Source organism: Lithobates pipiens, unplaced genomic scaffold (genome assembly GCF_037356315.1).
Source record: "Lithobates pipiens isolate NorthernLeopardFrog02 unplaced genomic scaffold, aLitPip1_a1.2 Scaffold_27, whole genome shotgun sequence".
In the NCBI taxonomy this organism is placed as follows: Eukaryota; Metazoa; Chordata; class Amphibia; order Anura; family Ranidae; genus Lithobates; species Lithobates pipiens.
The window spans coordinates 218,711,939-218,731,687 of record NW_027507788.1 but is presented as its reverse complement, the minus strand read 5'-3'; the positions used below and the strand labels follow the sequence as shown (position 1 = coordinate 218,731,687).

At 47.1% G+C, this 19,749-nt stretch overlaps 1 protein-coding gene across 16 annotated transcripts in view; it reads left to right on the top strand.

Annotated features, from left to right (window-relative positions):
* Positions 1–19,749, top strand: part of LOC143934553 (transcription factor HES-5-like) — a 215,884-nt gene that overhangs the window by 45,253 nt on the left and 150,882 nt on the right. For 11 of the 16 annotated variants that reach the window (XR_013263303.1, XR_013263304.1, XR_013263301.1 and 8 more), the window contains 5 exons: positions 1,336–1,468; positions 5,387–5,626; positions 9,459–9,604; positions 12,133–12,192; positions 18,636–18,771. The exons of 2 other annotated variants lie outside the window; for them this stretch is intronic. The gene's annotated coding sequence lies outside the window, so the exon portion shown is untranslated. Of the gene's footprint in view, positions 1–1,335; positions 1,469–5,336; positions 5,644–9,458; positions 9,605–12,132; positions 12,193–18,635; positions 18,772–19,749 lie in introns of all 16 variants that reach the window. 3 more of the 16 variants (XR_013263294.1, XR_013263299.1, XR_013263298.1) reach the window with 3 other exon arrangements.

Here is a 19,749-nt window from a genome sequence, read left to right as displayed (position 1 = left end):
ACCCTAGCCTGTCTATTTACTACCCTAGCATAATAAACAACCAAGATTTATTTTCCAGCAGTTTTGTGTGTCATGATGACAACTGCCCCCCGGTCTACTCACCTGCCCCAATACTAACCTAGCCCACCCCTCCTTGCCTGCCCCTATACTACCCTAGCCTGCCCGTATGCTGCCCTAGCCTGTCTATATCCTACCTTAGCCTGTCTATATTTGCTACCCTAGCCTGTCTATATTTGCTACCCTAGCCTGTCTATATACTACCCTAGCCTGTCTATATACTACCCTAGCCTGTCTATATTTGCTACCCTAGCCTGTCTATATACTACCCTAGCCTGTGTATATTTGCTACCCTAGCCTGTGTATATTTGCTACCCTAGCCTGTCTATATTTGCTAACCTAGCCTGTCTATTTACTACCCTAGCATAATAAACAACCAAGATTTATTTTCCAGCAGTTTTGTGTGTCATGATGACAACTGCCCCCCGGTCTACTCACCTGCCCCAATACTAACCTAGCCCACCCCTCCTTGCCTGCCCCTATACTACCCTAGCCTGTCCATATACTGCCCTAGCCTGTCTATATCCTACCTTAGCCTGTCTATATCCTACCCTAGCCTGTCTATATTTGCTACCCTAGCCTGTCTATATTTGCTACCCTAGCCTGTCTATATTTGCTACCCTAGCCTGTCTATATTTGCTACCCTAGCCTGTCTATATTTGCTACCCTAGCCTGTCTATATACTACCCTAGCCTGTCTATATACTACCCTAGCCTGTCTATATACTACCCTAACCTGTCCATATACTACACTATTCTGTCAGTATACTGCCCTAGCCTGTCCGTATACTGCCCTAACATGTCCATATACTACCCTAGCCTGTCCGTATACTACCCTAACATGTCCATATACTACCCTAGCTTGTCTGTATACTACCCTAACATATCCATATACTACCCTAGCCTGTCTGTATACTACCCTAACATATCCATATACTACCCTAGCCTGTCTGTATACTACCCTAACATGTCCATATACTACCCTAGCCAGCCCCTTGGAATTGAACATTATGTCATATACTTTTGCATATAGACAACTTGCTTTTGCATGTAAATCTGACTTCCTGATAAATTTTAGTTTTATTTATCGTGATATAAAATAATGGATGGGCGGCCTTTGGGTGGGTGTGATTATTATTATTATTATTTTGGGGGGGGGCAGCATTTCATTCTTGTACCCAGGCAGCACAATGTCTTGGGGCAGCCCTGGCTTCACCAGCAGAGATGAGTGGAGTCATGTTTGATGTGACTGATAATGATGTTTTTATGTCTCTTGCAGGCAGCACTCCATAGTAAAGGGGAATAACGGATTGCCCCCTGTGGACCGCTTACTAAAGTTCCTGGTGGACAGTTCCGCTGACTCTGAAGAAGTTCTACAATGTGCCAACTGTGACCTGGAGTGCAAGAAACAGGTGACTTCACCCCGCAGGCATCTGCAGGAAGTGTCTACTTACCACCGGCTGGTCTACCTTGGGTCCTATTCACATTTTGTGTAGCTGGAACTTGTGATTATGTACGGGCGATTTTTATGCGATTCCGTGTGCTGTGCATATGGCAGTCCATTCACTTCAATGAGTTGCCCTATGCATGTTTGCTGCCCAAAGGAAGCTCCTTCTCCTTTTTTGGGGCGACAAGCTCCACCCGATTGTTAAAGCTGCGTTTTGCCTTGATTGCAGCGCAATTCTTTATCACACCGATCACGGCAAAATCGCACCGTACTTTCCTATTTAGAATTCATTTTTAGAATGAAAATGCAAACACACTTTGCACGTTTCTTGCAGCGCTTGCTATGTGTGAACGGAGCCCCAGGCTGGGTCCACACTATGTGCGGAGCGGCTCGCAGCGGGGGGGGGGGGGGGGGGTCATTGGACACGTGCAGTTCGTTTAGTTCCAAATTCATTTTTTAACCACTTCAATACCGGGCACTTTCACACCCTTCCTTCCCAGGACAATTTTCAGCCTTCAGCGCTCTCACGCTTTGATTGACAATTACGTGGTCATACAACACTGTACACATACTACATTTTTATCTTTTTTTTCCCCACAAATAGAGTTTTCTTTTGGTGCCATTTGATCACCTCTGCAGCCCGTTAGTTTGCTAAACAAACTAAAAAAGACCCAAATTTTGGAAAAAAATTGTTTTTCTTGGTCTCTGTCATAAAATGTTGTTTTTCCTTCGCTGACGGGCACTGATGAAGTGGTACTGATAAGGTGGCACTGATAGGTGACACCAATAGGCAGCACTGACAGGTGGCGCTGAAAGGTGGCTGTGATGACCACTGACAGGCGGCACTGATGAGGTATTGATGGGCACTGATTGGCACTGGTGGGCGGGCACTGGCAGACTTTATTATTGGGGCACTGATTGGTAGCTGATTGGCACATCTAAAGTGGGCTTTGCTGATAATCAATGTGCTATCAGCACAGAACCCCCTGACCGGGAGAGCCGTCGAATGGCTCTCCCTGTCAGCACAAACCGAGGAATGCCGTGTACCAGCACTTCCTGGTTCACGCGATGATCAGCTGTGATTGGTCACAGCTGATCACATGGTAAGAAGTCTCTGACAGAGGCTCCTTATCACAATCGGAGATGCGGCGTGTCACACTGACACGCCACGCTGCGCACCGGCATGTTATCCGGCTAGACGTCATATGACGCTCAGTCAGGATAACAGAAACCGCCTCCCAGCTGTCATTCTGCCATAGGCTGGGCGGGAAGTGGTTAACGAATTTAGTCAAATTTTTAAATTCAGAAATATCCAAATTTTAGACTTTCCAAATTTTAAGAAATTCGAAAATCTGAGAATTCAAAAGAATGAAAATCCGAAATAATAACTTAAAGCGGAGGTCCACCCTAAAGTGGACCTTCCGCTCATTGGAATCCTCCCCCCCTCCGGCGCCACAATTGGCACCTTTCAGGGGGGAGGGGGGTGCAGGTACCTGTACAGTACAGGTATCTGCACCCACTTCCGGGATAGCTATCTGCGGAAAGGGGCGTAGATTCTTTCCGAAAGTCCCCCGCTGCCTGCTGGGAAACACACAGATCCCAGAGACAGCGGGGTCCATCCTTATTGCGCAGCGCGACTCGCGCATGCGCAGTTGGGAACCGGGAAATGAAGCGGAAAGGCTCCACTTCCTGATTCCCATACCCAAGATGGCGGCGGTAGCACCCGAGAGACGATCGAGAGATCGGCTTCGGGTGCCCACATCGCGGGCGCGCTGGGCGGGTAAGTGTCACTATTTTAAAAGTCAGCAGCTGCAGTATTTGTAGCTGCTGGCTTTTAAAAAATAAAAAAAAAGGGGCGGAACTCCCAGCAGACTCCCTCTTTAACTATTACTAACTATGAAATTCTAGGGATTGGAATTTTCTTTCAAATTTGGCTGTTGGTGAACAAAACGAATACAAATGTATCTGAAGTTACAAATTATCCAAAATAACAAATACCGCATCTAAACATACGGAACGGAACAAAGGAATAATAATAAAGAACTTATTATTATTTATTATTATTTTGTTCCATTCTGTATGTTTAATGCGCCATTCTTTATTTCTGATAATTTGTAACTTCAGATAAATTTGTATTCATTTCGTTCTCTAACAGCCAAATTTGAAAGGAAATTACAGAAATACCTAGAATTTAATAGTTGCTATTATTATTAGTTGTTATTTAGAATTTTTGGGTTTTGGGATTTTTTGTTCTTTTCGAATTTTTTGGACTTTTCTCTTATTTTCGAATTCCAAATTTTCAAATTCAGATTTGTTTTGAATTTCCCAATTCCAAATTGTCGAATTTCCGAAATGTAAAAATTTTCAAAAAAACAAATGAAACAAAAATGAACAAATTTTTTCAGGCAGTGCACATGTCTACCTGTCATGGGAATTGGATGCGGGGAAACCCTCATCCAGTTCGCATTATGTGTGAACCCAGCCTCAGTGTTATCAGATTTTCAAAAATGAAATCCAGGGCCCCCCCTTCGTCCTCTAGCTTCCGGGTCCCATAACAATTGTCTGCTCTGCTGCATTGTAAACACAGGAGGTCGTTCACTCGGCACAGGTGACATTCACGGAACACTTTGCATTCATTGAGAAAATGCAAAGTGTTCTCTGGTTGGACGAGATGGAGAGGTAGGGTGGTGAAGTCCAATCAGACAACGCTTTGCATTAATCACTTGCTGACCATCTGCCGTCATTATACTGCGGCAAGGTGGCACGACGCCGCAAAACGCTGTAGATGTACGTCGGCTCGGGAACTCGCTTTTGTGGGCGGCGCGCACATGCTTCCATTGGTTAGTGGGGGAGCCCATCAGCGGACTGTTCCCCGCAGTGACAGAACGGGGACCTGCCTGTGTAAACAAGGCAGATCTCCGTTTTGACTTGGGAGATCACACAGATTCTGTCTTTCTGCTAAGCATTAAGACGGATCTGTGAGTTCTCCCAAGCAGCCCATCCCCCATACAGTTAGAACACACCGTGAGGGAACATATTTAACCCATTAATCGCTCCTGATGTTAACACCTTCCCTACCTGTGTCATTATTACAGTGACAGTGTATATTTTTAGCACTGATTACTGTAATCACTGATTACTGAAATAATGTCACGGGTTCTCAAAAAAGTGTCATGAATGTCAGTTAGGTGTCTGATTTGTCCGCCGCAATGTCGCAGGCCCTCTAATAATCACTGAAAGGCACCATTTATAGTAAAAACAATAAAAAAAATGCCATATTTTGTAGTCAATCAATATATACGCTTATTGCGATTTTTTTTTTTTTTTTTTTACCAAAAATATGTGAAAGAATACATATCGGCCTAAACTGAGGAATACATTTGTTTTTTGTGGAAATGTTTTATAGCAGAAAGTAAAAAAAAAAAAATTGTGGGGAAAAAAAGACGTCAATTTTATTTGGGTACAGTGTCGCACAATCGTGTAATTGTCAGTGTAGCGAGGCCCCAGGCCCCCCTTTGGTCTAACGAGAACCTTCAGAGTTGGGGACAGCTGACACCCTTCTGTATAGAGGGGGTTACACAGCATGGTGGGTGTAATGCAAGATAGATTTCTCTTGAACAGAACTGTGGGAGAGAGGGTTAGGGCCAGGACACACTTAGGTAGTTGCAATGGTAATTAGCAGACACCGAGACTTCTACAGGTAGACAGCCATACAGGGAAAGGCAACCAGCAGGACACCACATCTGCATGTGTAGGATTGCTGTCTCCTATGGCAACAGTCTTGTAACAGTTTCTAACACAAGTTGTAACAAACTCCTGTATTTCCTCCACAGTCATTTCTTGTAGATCTTCACTCCACTGATCTCCCCGTCTCTCTAACTAGACTTGCCGATCCTCTGCCACCGGATCTCCTGAGCTCTTCCAACCTTCTCACAGATACTCCTCAAATGTCACACCACTGGCCCGCTCTGTCCCTGGCTTGGCACACAAGGCTGCTCTACAAGTGTCTCCTCCGCAGTCCCTGGCTTGGCACACAAGGCTGCTCTACAAGTGTCTCCTCCGCTGGCTGAGTCCCTGGCTTGGCACCCGCTGAAGTTTCCTGATTCTTCACCGTCTCCAGTTGGTGAGAACACTGCTCCGGTACTTGCTTCAGCTGCTCACTGTGGTCTCCGGTAACAAGGTGGACGGTCCCTTAGTGGTGAAAGCTTCCCCTCTACTTCCGACCACGACATGTTCTCCGGCTGGCAGAACCGTCACTTCTGGTTGGCCTGCAAGCTGCAAACCCTGCGCTGCTCTCTTGTTCCTGTATAGGTCCCCAGACAGCCTGGCAGCCAGATGTCCCCGGGATAGGCCTCAGGTTTCTGGCCTAGCAGCCCGGGGCAGTAAAGCACATGTCCACCCGGACAGCTGTCCTGGCAGGGCTGGACTGAGTCAAAATTTGGCCCTGGACTTCATCCACACTGGCCCACTTTGACAGGTGACAGGTCTCTCCCATGCCGGCCAGACAAACCCGCCCCCCCCCACCGGCCTGCCACCCAAGCCCCTCCCCTCACTAGCCATTCTACATTATTTCTCTTATTGGCAATACCAGCGGGGAAGCTAGACACTATTTCACCCGGGGCAAAGAATCAGTTTGGTGCCCCCCCCATGGGATAAGATTAAGCAGGAAAGTGAAAAATTCCCATGCTATAGCTGTTGAGCCAGCTGTCTTGTCCCCTCCCCCATGCTCCTTCTGGTACGCCCGAGCTCCTCTCTTTCCTAAGCCCCCTCCCCATGCTGCTCTGGTGCCCCATATACTCCTCTCTTTCCTAGCCCCCCTCATGCCGCTCTGGTCCCCCATATGCTCCTCTCTTTCCTAAGCCCCCCATGCTGCTCTGATGCCCCATATGCTCCTCTCTTTCCTAGCCCCCCTCATGCTAGTCTGGTCCCCCGCATGCTCCTCTGGTCCCCTCCCCATGCTGTTCTTGTCCCCCATGTACCCCGCATGCTCTTCTGGTCCCCCGCGTGCTCCTCTATTTCCCACCCATGCTGCTCTGATCACCCATGTGCTCCACTGGTCCCCCCCATGTGTTCCGCTGGCCCCCGCATGCGCATCAGGTCCCTCGCATCCTCCCCCCCCTTCATGCTGCTCTGGTCCCCCATATGCTCCTCTCTTTCCTAATTTCCCCCCCATGCTGCTCTGGTGCCCCATATGCTCCTCTCTTTCCTAACCCCCCTCATGCTGCTCTGGTCCCCCATATGCTGACCCCCCCCATGCTGCTCTGGCCCCTATATGCTCCTCTCTTTCCTAACCCCCCTCGTGCTGCTCTGGTCCCCCATATGCTCACCTCTCCCCCCGTGCTCCTCTGGTCCCCCATGTGCTCCACTGGTCCCCCGCATGCTCCTCTGGTCCCCTCCCCATGCTGCTCTGGTGCCCCATGTACCCTCTTCTGGTCCGTCACACGCTCCTCTATTTCCCCCCATGCTGCTCTGGTCCCCCATGCGTTCCGCTGGCCCCTGCATGCGCATCTGGTCCCCCACATGCTCCTCTCCCCTGCTCATGCTGCTCTGGTCCCCCATATGCTCACCTCTCCCCCCCCCATGCTGCTCTGTTGCCCCATATGCTCCTCTCTTTCCTAGCCCCCCTCATGCTGCTTTGGTCCCCCATATGCTCACCTCTCCTCCCCCATGCTGCTCTGGCCCCCATATGCTCCTCTTTCCTAATCCCCCTCATGCTGCTCTGGTCCCCCATATGCTCACCTCTCCTCCCCCATGCTGCTCTGGCCCCCATATGCTCCTCTTTCCTAACCCCCCTCATGCTGCTCTGGTCCCCCATATGCTCACCTCCCCCCCATGCTACTCTGGTCCCCCATATGCTCACCTCTCCCCCCCCCATGCCACTCTGGCCCCCATATGCTCCTCTCTTTCCTAACCCCCCCATGCTGCTCTGGTCCCCCATATGCTCCTCTCTTTCCTAACCCCCCTCAGGCTGCTCTGGTCCCCCATATGCTCACCTTCCGCCCACATGCTGCTTTGGACCCCATATGCTCCACTCTTTCCTAACCCCCCCTCACGATGCTCTGGTCCCCCACATGCTCACCCCCCCATGCTGCTCTGGTCCCATATTCACCTCGCTTTCCTAACCCCCCTCATGCTGCTCTGGTCCCCCATATGCTCCTCTCTTCCCCCCTCCTCATGCTGCTCTGGTCCGCTGTGCTCCTCTGTGTCCCCCTCCCCCCCGCAGCGCTCACCTCCTCTCCCTGCCTAGTTATGCAGCAGGACTGAATAAGGACATGATGCTCAGGAGTCGGCACTGAGAGGCTCATCATACTTTCCGGAAGGAGGGCGGCCACACACAGCTGTAACATAAGCTTCCTTGGCAATCGTTCTCCTGCTCTTTTCTTCCCCGCTCTCCATCCTGTCTTCTGCCATGGAGAATTTAGATGGAGAGTGAGTAAGGAAAGAGCAGGAGAACGAGTACTGAGGAAGCTTATGTTACAGCTGTGTGTGGCCGCCCTCCTTCCGGATTGTTTGATGAGCCTCTCAGTGCCGACTCCTGAGTATCATGTCATTATTCAGTTGCGCTGCATAACTAGGCAGGGAGAGGAGGTGAGCGCTGCGGGGGGGCAGAGGACCGGAGGGAGGCGGCGGGCCGCTGTCACTGAAACTGGTCCACTGAGCCATCGGCCCACCGGGAAACTCCCAGTAGTCCCGAAGACCAGTAAATGCCTGCGTCCAAGTGGCACAGAACCCCCGATCACCTGGCCTCACCCAATTAAATAGGCCCTCCCTGCAGGTGAAGGAACCCAAGAAGATCCATGCTCATTGGCTGAGACACCCCATCTATTCCTAATCTGTCCTTGCAATGCCCTTGTCTTATCTAATGTCACTAGATACCCGGCCACCTAGTGACAGAAGAGAGATGTGCAGCAATTCCAGAAGTAGGGTGGAATCAATTGATCGCCTATCAATTGGCCAAGGCAAATAGACCTGGCAGGTAAATTTACTAACTGCCCTGCCTCTACATCAGGGTGCTACATCAATTAAAGTGACGCAGTGCTGTATCGAAAAACATGGCCTGGTCAGGTAGTGGGTAAATCCTTTTCAGCACCTATTTAGTCTGGATTCACACCATTGCGAATTGGATGCGGGTTCCCTTGCATCCAATTCGCAATAGCAGGAGCATTTGACCGGCTCTCTATGGAGCCAGTTCACATATCTCTGCAGCATGTCCGGTGTGCGTTTTGGACAAAAACACTGTGCGTCTATTGGTCCATTTCAGGTCCAAATTCAGCCCAAAATACATGAGTAGAGGAGAGCCGATCGGCTGCTCTCCTGACGGGGGGTCTGTGCTGATTGTTTTTCAGCAAGGCCGCCCCTTGGATGCCCACCCAGGACCACCAGGATGCCGCCAAGACCACCCGGGAAGGCCACAACACTGGACCACCACCGCGCAATTGTCATTTAAACAGCGACAGCGCTGAAAATTGGCCTGGGCAGTAAGAGGGTGTAAGTTCCGGGTATTGAAGTGGTAAAACATCTCTATTGAACACTTGAAACAATAACTTGGCTTTGCACTGTGCAGGCAGCATCCTAATATACGGTTCTGCTGGAACTACTTGCAAATGCAAGGTAATCATCTTAAAGTGTTGGGACGTCCTCTTCTGATTTCTTTATCAGACTTTATAACTGAGCAGGTACCAATTAAATAGTCGCACTCTGCAGACACCGACTAATATGCGATTCCTATTAGGTTGGCACCTGCACAGTTGGACGGGGTAATTTTGTGTTCCAGGGACAGACCCCTCAAAATGGGGACTGCGCCCAGCAAACAGACAAAAGGAACCACACTTCTTCACCATCAGACACATTCGGACCTGATTGTGACATAGAAATAGACACAAGGCACTTCCAGTAATACCCCCAATTGTCACCCACCCTTCTCCTCATTCTTTCCCTTTTGTATCTGATTCTAGGATGGAGATCTTATGTACTATTGTAATACCTGCAACCAGCCTCTGTGTGTTAAATGCAGAGAGGAGACCCATAAAGCCAAAATGTTCTCCCGCCATGAGATCGTGACCCTGGCTAAACGTGCCAAGGACATCCCATAAGAAGTGCCGTAAGTGTTATCTCATTACAAAACATCAAAGTTGTCTTTTCATTGTATAGAAGGTTTGTTCCTCATGGGATGGTGAGGTGGCCAAAGATGGATTGAAATTAGACTGATTCAACAGAGACTATCCAAATTTGAATCCATATGTATGTCTACTGATCAACTTCTGTTCAATCACCCTGTCGGATAAAAGCCACTAGATACAGGGGATGGTCAGAGACTACAGACATGGTACAGGGGATGGTCAGAGACTGCAGACATGATACAGGGGATGGTCAGAGACTACAGACATGATACAGGGGATGGTCAGAGACTGCAGACATGATACATGTGATGGCCAGGGACTGTAGACATGATACACAAATGGTCAGAGACTGTAGACATGATACACAAATGGTCAGAGACTGCAGACATGATACAGGAAATGGTCAGAGACTGCAGACATGATACAGGAAATGGGCAGAGACTGTGAACATACTATGGGAGTGATACATGATACAGGAGATGGTCAGAGACTGTGAACATACTATGGGAGTGATACATGATACAGGAGATGGTCAGAGACATGATACAGGAGATGGTCAGAGACTGTGAACATACTATGGGAGTGATACATGATACAGGAGATGGTCAGAGACATGATACAGGAGGTGGTCAGAGACTGCAGACATGATACAGGAAATGGTCAGAGACTGTGAACATACTATGGGAGTGATACATGATACAGGAGATGGTCAGAGACTGCAGACATGATACAGGAGATGGTCAGAGACTGCAGACATGATACAGGAGATGGTCAGAAACTGCAGACATGATACATGTGAAGGCCAGAGACTGTAGACATGATACACAAATGGTCAGAGACTGCACACATGATACAGGAAATGGTCAGAGATTGCACACATGATACAGGAAATGGTCAGAGACTGCACACATGATACAGGAAATGGTCAGAGACTGCAGGCATGATACATGAGATGGTCAGAGACTGCAGACATGATACAGGAGATGGTCAGAGACGGCAGACATGATACAAGTGATGGCCAGAGACTGTAGACATGATACAGGAGATGGTCAGAGACTGCACACATGGTACAGGAAATGGTCAGAGACTGCACACATGGTACAGGAAATGGTCAGAGACTGCAGACATGATACAGGAGATGGTCAGAGACTACAGGCATGATACAGGAGATGGTCAGAGATTACAGACATATATGAGATGGTCAGAGACTGCAAACATGATATAGGAGAGGGTCAGAGACTGCAGACATGATACAGGAGATGGTCAGAGATTGCAGACATGATACAAGAGATGGTCAGAGACTGCAGACATGATTCAAGAGATGGTCAGAGACTGCAGACATGATACAGGAGATGGTCAGAGACTACAGGCATGATACAGGAGATGGTCAGAGACTGTAGACATGATACAGGAGATGGTCAGAGACTGCACACATGGTACAGGAAATGGTCAGAGACTGCACACATGGTACAGGAAATGGTCAGAGACTGCAGACATGATACAGGAGATGGTCAGAGACTACAGGCATGATACAGGAGATGGTCAGAGATTACAGACATACATGAGATGGTCAGAGACTGCAAACATGATATAGGAGAGGGTCAGAGACTGCAGACATGATACAGGAGATGGTCAGAGATTGCAGACATGATACAAGAGATGGTCAGAGACTGCAGACATGATTCAAGAGATGGTCAGAGACTGCAGACATGATACAGGAGATGGTCAGAGACTACAGGCATGATACAGGAGATGGTCAGAGACTACAGACATGATGCAGGGGATGGTCAGAGACTGCGGAAACGATACAGGAGATGGTCAGAGACTGCAGACACGATACAGGAGATGGTCAGAGACTGCAGACATGATACAGGAGATGGTCAGAGACTGTGGAAACGATACAGGAGATGGTCAGAGACTGTGGAAACGATACAGGAGATGGTCAGAGACTGCAGACACGATACAGGAGATGGTCAGAGACTGCAGACATGATACAGGAGATGGTCAGAGACTGTGAACATGCTATGGGAGTCGTTGGAGATATATAACATGAAACTGCTAGAAATCACTGCTATAACGGGGCAATAAGGAGACATAGGTTAGTTTTTGCAGGGACCCAGCGTGTTACATTGTTCCCCACTTTCTCTGTATACTACAGAACACCTCCCTCCAGGGTTTATAGGGGAGGAGGGGATCTGTCGTCTTAACACACTTGCTGTTCTAGGTTGAAATCACTGCTTCTCCATAGATACAATATGATGAGTGATTGTTGTCACCTGAGTACAGGAAGTGTGTTACTGGCAGGATCACCAGGTGAAAATAAAAGGTATACGCCTGAAAATATAGGACACTAATGCAGCCACCACATGTAAGGACTGGTATTCTGCAATGAACATTTTGGCTGGAGTTGATCTGTTACCTATCCGGACTGTCAGTGTGCTCTGCAATGATTTACCGATACCTGGATACAGATAAATGATTTTACATTGCTGTCTCATATTTTTTTCAGCTTTACTTGAAGAACCGGATATCATGCTTTCTGCATCAACTGTTTCCATGACATGCAAGTGTGAGTAACGGCTTCTATGTTATTTCTCCATTTGATAAAGCGATGGTAAACCGCTGGGTATTTATTTACATTTTTTTTTTTTTCAAACATGAAAGGCAATGTCATAATGTGCTAGCGTACATCTCGTACTAGCACATTATGTGAAACGTACCTGAAAACAAAGCCTTCCAGCAGCACGCTGTCACTGCTGAAGGTGCTTCTATCTTCACCCGGTCTTCCTTCCGGATCCGCAGACTCTGGCTCTTTGAGTGGCCTGAGTCGCGATGACATCACCCCCCGCGCTTACGCATGGCAGCTGCTGTCAGAATCGGCGACCCGCCAGATTAGGTAATGGAAGGAACTTTCTGTCAGCTGCACATGTGTTAACCTCGCCTCCTCCCAGCTTGCACGCTCCCCGCACGCTCTGTGATCACCGAGTCAATGTGACTCGGCTTATCGCAGATCACGGCCCCTCACCATCCAATGACAGCTGATCGCGTGATGCAAACAGAAGATCGGTAATCGTTTTTTTCTTCCTCTTCAAGCTGACAGCATGAGAAAAAAACAACTGATCACCGCCTTCTGTGAAAGGGACATTGCCACCTCACCACAGCCACCTCATCTGTGCCCACCAGTGCCATCTGCCAGTGCCACCAATCAGTGCATATTAGTGCCACCAATTAATGTCACCTACCAATGCCCACCAGTGGTGCCAGTCAGTGCTTTATCAGTGCCACCAAGCAGTGCTGCCCATCACTGCCACCTCTCAGTGCCTATCGCTGCCACCCTTCAGTGCCACCTATCAATGCCCTTCAATCCCACCCTCTCAGTGCCCCCTCATCAGTGACACCTATCATTTTCCATCAGTGCCACCTTATCAGCGTACATCCAATGAAGAAGAAAAATGACCTGTTTGCAAAACTGTTTTGTTTTTTTCAATATTTTCTGTCTTTTTTTTTTTGAACTAAAAAAAAAAAAAAAACAGCAGTGTTTAACCACTTCAATACCGGGCACTTAAACACCTTCCTGCCCAGACCAATTTTGAGCTTTCAGCGCTGTCGCACTTTGAATGACAATTACGCGGTCATGCTACACTGTACCCAAATGACATTTTTTTCATTTTTTTCCCACAAATAGAGCTTTCTTTTGGTGGTATTTAATCACCTCTGCGGTTTTTATTTTTTGCGCTACAAATAAAAAAATACCAAAAATTTTGAAAAAAAAAATGTTTTTTTTTGTTTCAGTTTCAAAACTTTGTAAATAAGTACGTTTTCTCCTTCACTGATGGGCACTGATGGGGCTATACTGATGGGCACTGATAAGGCGGCACTGATGGGCACCAATGAAGTGGCACTGATGAGGTGGCATTGATGGACACTGATAGGCGGCACTGATAGGCGGCACGGATGGGCGACACGGATGGACACTGATAGGTGGCACAAGCGGCAGAGATGGGCATGGATAGGCGGCACAGATGAGCATGGATAGGCGGCACAGATGAGCATGGATAGGCGGCACAGATGGGCATGGATAGCGGGCACAGATGGGCACGGGTGGGCACTCATAGGCGGCACAGGTGGGCACTCATAGGCGGCACAGGTGGGCACTCATAGGCAGCACAGGTGGGCACTCATAGGCGGCACAGGTGGGCACTCATAGGCGGCATTGGTGTTATACTGTACTAATGGATGCCAATCAGTGCAAACAATAATGCATGCCAATAAGTGATGCCCATTGTGGGCACTGATTGGCATCCATTATGGGCACTGATTGGCATCCATTGTGCTGACTGGCATCCCTGGTGGTCTAGGGAGGATTACCTTTTCCCTGGTGGTCTGGTGGCGTCCCTGGTGGTCCAGTGTGGGCATCCTCGCGGGGGCCTGTGCTGATAATCGATCAGCACAGACCCCCCCTGTCAGAGGAGCAGCCGATCAGTCTGACAGACGCGAGTGAGGAAAAGCCGATCACCGGCTCTTCCCATTTACACTGTGATCAGCCGTGATTGGACACGGCTGATCACATGGTAAAGAGTCTCTGTCGGAGACTCTTTACCGAGATCGTAGTTCCCGGGTGTCAGACCGACCCCCCCCGCAACAACGATCGCCGCGATGCGCATCCCCGGGGGCGCGCAGCGGCTCATAATCCTGAGGACGTCATATGATGTCCGGTCAGGATTATGAAACCACTTTGCCACCGTCAATTTGTAATAGGGTGGGCGGCAAGTGGTTAAATACCAGCAAAAGAAAGACCTATTTGTGGGGAAATAAAAAAATACAAATGTAATTTGGGTACAGTGTAGAACGACCGTGCAATTGTCATTCAAAGTGTGACAGCGCTGAAAACTGAAAATTGGCCTGGGCAGGAGGGGGGTGGACGTGTGAACAAGTTGTTAAACCGCTACCAGGTTTGCTAATCTGACAGAACACCTGCAGTCAGAAGGCGGCAGCGGACATCTTACTACACCCGGCTACATCTTCAATTTTACAGTAATTTTAGCAATAAAGCGAGAAATAAATTTAGTATAGTGACATCTGTGATGTTGCTGCCTCTCCTCTCTCGCAGGACAGCTTCAGTGGGCGGGGCCGCCTCTCCTCCTCCTCCTCCCCTCCTGACTGATGAGGAGAGAGCCGGCGGGTCACGTGAGCGCCGATCTGCGCTCTGTAAACAGGTATATAGCTGCATTTCTTTATAAAGCACATACACAGGGGGGACATTCCACCAATCAACCGAGAGGATAATGTCAGTTTTAACCCTGTGGGTTAACAACCACTTTAATTGCTTTCCGCTCCCGCCCACTGGCAAATGACGGCGGGGGCGGTGCGGCTCTTTCTGGGTGGACATCATGCTAGGACAAGACGCGACCCCAATCTCTGTAATTAGCTGATCACACGGCTTTTTGACCATGTGAGCTGCTGTGTCCAATTACAGCCACTCACATGTAAACACAGGAAGTGCCGGTGATCGGCTCTCATCGCCTCACACTGACAGAGACAAGGAGAGCCAATCAGCAGCATCTCCTTGCAGGGAACAGATGGACATGTCATCAGTGCCCCGATTACAGTAAAGCCCCTCAGTGCCACCAATTGGTGCCAATTAGTGATGCCAGTCACTGCTGCCTTTCAGTGTCCATCAGTGCCGCCCATAAGTGCCACGAACAGTGCCCATCAGTGTGACATATTAGTGCCTCCTCATCAGTGCCAGCCAATCAGTGCCCATAAGTGAAGGAGAAAAATTACTTATTTACAAAATGTACTGACAGAAACTAAGGCTACTTTCACACTAATTTGCTTTACAGGCGATACAGTGCTAAAAATAACACAGCGCCTCTCCTCTCACTCCCGTGGGAAAGCCTGAGTGCTTCCCAAGGGCTCTCACACTGGAGCGGTGCGCTGGCAGGACGTTGAAAAAAGTTCTGCTAGCCGCATCTTTGAGGCATTGTAGGAACGATGTATACGCCACTCTAAAGCGCCCCTGCCCATCGAACTCAATAGGCAGCACCGCCAAAGCTAAGCTTACTAAGGGAAACAGGAAGCCTTGTGGCTTCACAGCCTGTTTCCTACTGTGCATGCGCAAGTCGTCCTGTGCTTTCGAATGGTCCCGCTGTCCTCTGGGACCTGTGTGTCTCCCAGAAGTCAGTGGGGGGGGGAGGCAGGGCCAGACATTGCGTACACGGGGGCCCACTCCCCTCTATCTCCCCCTCCCACCAACTCTCCGCCCGCCCCCTCGAGTCCATATTTTTTCTGGATGTACATAAGATTCATGCATGTGCAATTCGCAGCGTGTTAGTGGGGTGGGCGGGGCTGTTTCTGATGTTAAACCATCTCTCCGACGCCTGCTCGAGAGCATAATATTTCTTGACCGCGGCTAGCTCCCACGCATGCGCGATCAAGGGCCGTGAGATCGCGCATGCGCAGTAAAGCCCCGCCGTCAGCTGTTTCAGTGACAGAGCCGCACCGGAAGTGACGCGTTTGGTTTCTGCACGAGTGTCAGAAATTTTTACAACACCGGACCGCTACTTACCTGCTCTGCTTCCAACCACTCATTACATCCAGAAAAATAAAAACAAGAACAATTGGGACTTTATATGAGCCGTGACCATCCAGTACACAGGACTCCATCCCTGATATTTGATAAAGAAAATATCTTTAAAATATTCTTTATCACTCATTACATCCGACCCGACAGATGTGAAAGTTATACAACTGAGATCCTATTATTGAGGGTTCAAATGCTTTCTTCCCTGGAGAAAATGCTGCTCTGGGCTCCCTACCGACCAGTCATGTGATTTGTGTTGAAGGGGCGGGTCAGAGGTCACATTGGCTGAACTTCCCACATTTTATTTAAGGATTACTTTATATTATTATTATTTTATAAAAATTATTTGTTTTTTTATAATATTTTTATTCAATGATTATTTTAATTTCAGAATATTATTTAATAAATATTTCATTAATTATTGTATACTATTATTATTTAAATCTTATTTAACCACTTGCTTACTGGGCACTTAAACCCCCCTCATGCCCAGACCAATTTTCAGCTTTCAGCGCTGATGCACTTTGAATGACAATTGCGCGGTCATACAACACTGTACCCAAATGAAATTTTTATCATTTTTTCCCCACAAATAGAGCTTTCTTTTGGTGGTATTTAATTACAGCTTGGAGTTTTATTTTTTGCTTAAGGCCAGGTTCACACCGCTGCGATGCGGGAACGCCGCGAATCTGTGGCGTTTTCCCGCATCGCATTACTCCCGCCGGCAGTTCACACTGCCCTATGCGAACGGCTGGGAGTGTCAATGATATGTTAATGACACCCCCAGATCCGATCGCATATCGCAGTGCGATCTGCCGACTCGCACAGGGATCGGATCGCATGGTGTGAACCCCCATGCGATCCGATTCTGTTGCGGACCAAAAAAAGGGTCCTGTGCGAGTTTGCTGCGGGAGCGTTGCGAATTCAGCCATACTATCTGTATGGCTGAACTCGCACCGCTACGGAGATCCGACGTGATTTGCACTGCAGTGCGGTGCGAATTACGTCCGGATCTCCCGTTCGCAGCAGTGTGAACCTGGCCTTACAAACAAGAAAAGATGCAAAATAAAAAAAAATAAAAAAATGTATAATAGTTTGTTATAAAATTTTGCAGAGGTAATTTTTCTCCTTCATTGAAGTGCGCTGATGAGGCGGCACTGATAGGCTGCACTGGTGGGCCCTGATAGGCATAGTTAAGGCTGTACTAATAGGCACAGATAAGATGGCTCCGATAGGCACAGATAAGGCAGTACTGATGGGCACAGATAAGGCGGCACCGATGGGCAAAGATGGGCACAGATAAGATGGCACAGATGGGTGGCACGGATGGGTACCACTGATAGATGGGACTGATAGGGCCCACCCTAAAAACTAATTTAATTTTCAAAGACTCCTTTAAAAAAAAATTAAAACGTTTTATTTTTAAGTCATGGATTGTGGAAAGTAATGAGTGTCAGGTGATTGTATATAGTGTATACCACATTTACCACTGACTAATGCAGAGCTGCAATGCAAGGAGATCAGCTAAAAGTAGTTGGATCTGTATGTGTGTTATAATGAATCAAAATTAGTTGATCGATTAAAAAAAATTATTAATCGAACACAAAAATTGTAATCAGTAACAGCCCTAATTAATAAATTATATATATATATATATATATATATATATAGTTGTGTGTATATATATATATATATATATATATATATATATATATATATATATATTAAACTATAAATAATAAAGTATAATTAAGCAGAAAACTTTTTTTTTTTTCCTTAGGGTGGAGTGGAGAGGGATTACAACACCTGTCAGTTTTTATTGCTGTCTGTGTCCCCATTGGGGGAGATTCCCCCCCCTCTATTTGTCATGTTTACCGTTATCAGTGAAAGTAAAAGAAAATCTCACATTTTGGGTTGCCCCCAAAAAATTAATAGAGGGGAAATCTTACAATGATGACACTGGTTCTGGTAACCTGGGGGAGGTTCGCAAGGAACTTCCTTAATATGGAGGGATTTCCTCTCACTTCCTGTTTGGCTATGGGACAGGAAGTGATAGGAAATCTCCACAATGGGATACGGATGGTGAACAAAACAAAAAAAAAAAAATCTGCCAGGGGTTATAACCCTCACTATCCAAAATGAGAAAAAAAATTGCCTATACAGTAGTTAAATTTTAAATAAAATAATAATGTATAAAAAAAAAAAAATATATATATATATATATATATATATATATATATATATATATATATATATATAATTTTATATTTATTTTTTACAAACAGTGATGTAAAAACAAACATACAATCCAAAATAACTCAAATAATATTATAAAAATCATTAAATAATAATATTATTGGATATTTATTGAATAATTATAATACTAAAAAAATCATTAAATACATTTTTTTTTTTTTTTGTTTTCAAAGGCCTTTGAAATCACAGTTCCCTCCGGAGACAAGGGCTGCAACAAAAGGATCACATATACAAACACCTATCAAGCAGAGGCACTCCCTCCATACAAACAGGGCGGACCTACTGCAGTTCAAGGAGAACACCTTCGAGGTAACAGCCGCTTTTTTTTTATTTTATTTTTTTTTTTTAGCTTTTTCTTGCTGATAATTTTTTTTTAATGGCGGTTCCAGGTGTGTTGTCATGCTGGAGTTTCCTTCATTTCCCGGTACTGACTAGAGGTGAACAGATATCCACAGAATCACATTCACATCTTAACATATTTCTAATTGAATCACATTCAATTAAAAATATGTTAAGACTTACATCATAAAACATTATAGAAGGCTGCTATATGCACACTATATTACCAAAAGTATTGGGACACCTGCCTTTACACACTCATGAACTTTAATGACATCCCAGTCTTAGTCCGGAGGGTTCAGTATTGAGTTGGCCCTTTGCAGCTATAACAGCTTCACTTCTTCTGGGAAGGCCGTCCACAAGGTTTAGGAGTGTGCGACGGATAGTGCCCCCACACTATCTATTGCACGAAACGACGTACAGGTAGGATGTTTCACACAATGGGGCCGCCCTGCCGCAGTATATATGCAGTGGGCAGTCTTTAAGTGGTTAATATAGTTTCTTTTTTTTTCTTTATTTAACTTTATTACTATTACAAGGGGGGCTAATAAGCCCCCTATGCAATAGCACTGGACAGGGGACAGGTCCTCTTTATGGACACATCAGGTGACTATTAGACTCTCTGTGTCTCCCCTCTCCTCCAGTGCAGCTAACAAACTACAGATTGTGCTTGATTAGCTTCATCCACAGCTACAGTAGCTGAGGAATGACAGCTATGAACCTGGAAGTGATATAATGCACATGCCTCTGGGTTCACTTGCCACAGGGGGAGCTCACTGTGGGAGCTTTTACTATGGTTCAGTGCTCCCCGGGTGCTGCCAGCAGGTGAGGGAGGGGCACACCTTCATACCCCAAAAAAATTATTCACACCTGGATCACTTTATCTGAATGCCCTTTGCACAGTGCCAGGACAAGGTCATCCAGAGCCAATGGGCAAACATGCCAAAC